This window comes from Marmota marmota, unplaced genomic scaffold (genome assembly GCF_001458135.2).
Source record: "Marmota marmota marmota unplaced genomic scaffold, marMar, whole genome shotgun sequence".
NCBI classification, from domain to species: domain Eukaryota; kingdom Metazoa; phylum Chordata; class Mammalia; order Rodentia; family Sciuridae; genus Marmota; species Marmota marmota.
In genome coordinates this window covers 19222347-19225143 of record NW_026000075.1, presented here as the reverse complement: position 1 = coordinate 19225143, position 2797 = coordinate 19222347, and the positions used below count along the sequence as shown (strand labels likewise).

The 2797-nt window shown below is 36.2% G+C and overlaps 1 non-coding gene across 1 annotated transcript; it reads right to left on the bottom strand.

The window, feature by feature from the left end:
• Positions 1-2607: 2607 nt before the first annotated feature.
• On the bottom strand, positions 2608-2714 carry LOC125620089. Its single transcript, XR_007351672.1, has one exon. It is a non-coding gene; the product is annotated as a U6 spliceosomal RNA (small nuclear RNA).
• Positions 2715-2797: the final 83 nt, after the last annotated feature.

Genomic DNA, 2797 nt, shown 5'->3' with positions numbered 1-2797 from the left:
AGGATATGCTTAGAATGTAACATTCTGTGACATGAAGGAGCTGGACAGAATAGCTCATGCTCTGTCGTAGTTTTCTTTAGCAGTAAAGTCACCCTTCAGTGTTCTAGTCCACTAATTCTTGTTGCTACAGACATCAAATTCATTGTGAGCTGCTTTCTGAGATCCCTCCTCTAGGGTGCCAGGGGGATGCATGCATTCAGGAGTCCATCCCCTTGGGAAACTTTCCTTTGCGAACCAGTTCACAATGAACCCTCAGTGTCTCTTGTCCTTTGCTGCCATGTGTAAGTGATAAACCTCCGTGATGTAACTTGTGGGATAATCTCTCGCACTCCACTCAGACAAGTTGATGATGGGTGCTCAGTGAACCAGCTTCACTTTATTTACCACTCCTTCCTAAACTCCTTTAAGTACACTTTGCTGTAATCGCTTTAGTGATAGCTGGGTTCATCGTCAGTGTGCTAGTAGCACAACAGAGCCCTACAGGGCAATGTCTGCTTCTATCATTGTGAGGGCGATTCTTTAAATCTCTTCTAGCCAAGACCCCACTATGGCACCCATACACCGGGCAATAAAATCTTAAGTCCACAAAATGGTCAATGAGGAATGAGGTCCTACATGGCCTGTGGCTTTACGCTTTCTTTGATCCTGGTTTCACTATCTTCCCCTCAATCCTTTTGCTGCTTTGGTTTCATTGATGTTCCTTGAATACAGAAGACATTTCCCTGTCAGTCTTTGCACTAAAATTTGACTAGTTTTTTTTTTTTTTTTTTTTCTATTTCTAACTCTATCATCTTACTCAAAAGTTATCAAAACATTTCTTATGTGAGGGGGTTTTCAGTTCGGTTTGCTTGCTTTCTTTGGTTTTAGTTCAACCCTCATCTCAACCCTGGCATGCTAAAAGGCCCTTAATATTCATTATGTAACTTTTCCCCATTCATTTGAAAATCACCTTGCAACAAGGTGATACGTGACAAGATCATAAAAGTGAAATTTGTGCTGGACGTGGTGGCACACACCTTTAATCCCAGCAGATCTGGAGTCTGAGGCTGGAGGATCCTGAGTTCAAGCCAGCCTCAGTAAAAAGGAGGCACTAAGTAACTCAGTGAGACCCTGTCTCTAAATAAAATACAAAATAGGGCTAGGGATGTGGCTCACTGACTTAGTGCCCCTGAGTTCAATTCCCTGTACCCCTGAAAAACGTACTGTTTGTACTGAAATATATCAAATGCCAGTGAGCCTGGATTTCAATGGTTGCTTCAACAATATTTATTAAGTAAATGAACATAAGTTCAGATAGCATGACTTTATTTATGCTATGTCCTTATTAACGTAATTGTAACATTTAGCATTTATTGAATTTCTGTGTGTGTGTGTCCTTATAATTTATTCCAGACTTATGATTAGTGTACTGTAATAGCAGATGGATTTCCAATAAGTGTGAAACAATACTCAACAGGAGACTCCAAAGTTGTCTGTTTTCATCAACTCATAATTCATTATATTAGGAAAAGTTTTTTCTATGCTCATTCACATCCTGTGCCCTAATTTTTTACAGGGTTTTCATATTTTCCTGTACAGTCTCATAGCACAATGCTTAAGTGTACATTCTAGAACTAGAGGACTGGCTTAAATCCCATATCTATCTGCCCTATTATGGCTCTGTGTCTTTGGGCATGTTACTCCATACCTTTATGACTCAATTTCTAAATCTAGTAATTACAAGAAATAATCATACCTCTCATAGGATTTTTGTGAAGATTAAACGAAAACATTCAAAACTCTTTAAGAGTGCCTGACACATAGTATTATTATTTTGTTTCTCATATTAAATTAAACTTGCCCTAGCTTTCTGTTAGAGTATCAAGTTCTTGCTGTTCTCTATATATTTTTCTTGAAATTTTATTGTCCCCCCTCAGAATGTTGGCCTAAAGTAACCATGTAACAATTGAGTTCTGTTATCTTAATGATAAAATTTGCTTTTTTGATGATTTAAATAAAATGTCACTTGTGTGTTTGTGATGCTGTGAGTCCCTTTCACACTCATTTTTCTCCCAAACATGAGTATTTTGCATTCACCAAGGGTGGCTTTCTTTGGTGTCTAAATATTTTTTATTAAAGTATTTTTTTCATATACTGTGGCTATAAGCAGAGAATTTAAAATCTCAACCTTAGTAGAGCCTTTTTTGAAGTTTACCACATATACATTTCTTAATGCCAAGAAATGTAGATATCCTGATATTTTTATTAAATATCACCAGGTATTCTAAGTCCTTATAATTGAGAGTATAAAGGGCATATAGTTCCAGTTTCCATGAAAATTTAGTAATACATAGAATGGATATATGTTATTTTGGACTACTGAATGTTCTATTTTGCTAATTTAATGAATACTCTAGTGCCAAAATCTTTTTTTTTTATTTAGATATACTCTTTTTTTTTATTGGTTGTTCAAAACATTACAAAGCTCTTGACATATCATATTTCATACATTAGATTCAAGTGGGTTATGAACTCCCATTTTTACCCCCAATACAGATTGCAGAATCACATCGGTTACACATCCACATTTTTACATGATGCCATACTAGTAACTGTTGTATTCTGCTAAAAAATATGGAACGCTTCACGAATTTGCATGTCATCCTTGCTCAGGGGCCATGCTAATCTTCTCTGTATCTTTCCAATTTTAGTATATGTACTGCCAAAGCGAGCACTGCCAAAATCTTAACATGCAATTGTTTTATTAAATCTAGAGGATGATTGTTGAAAACAGATGTGTTAACATATATATATATAT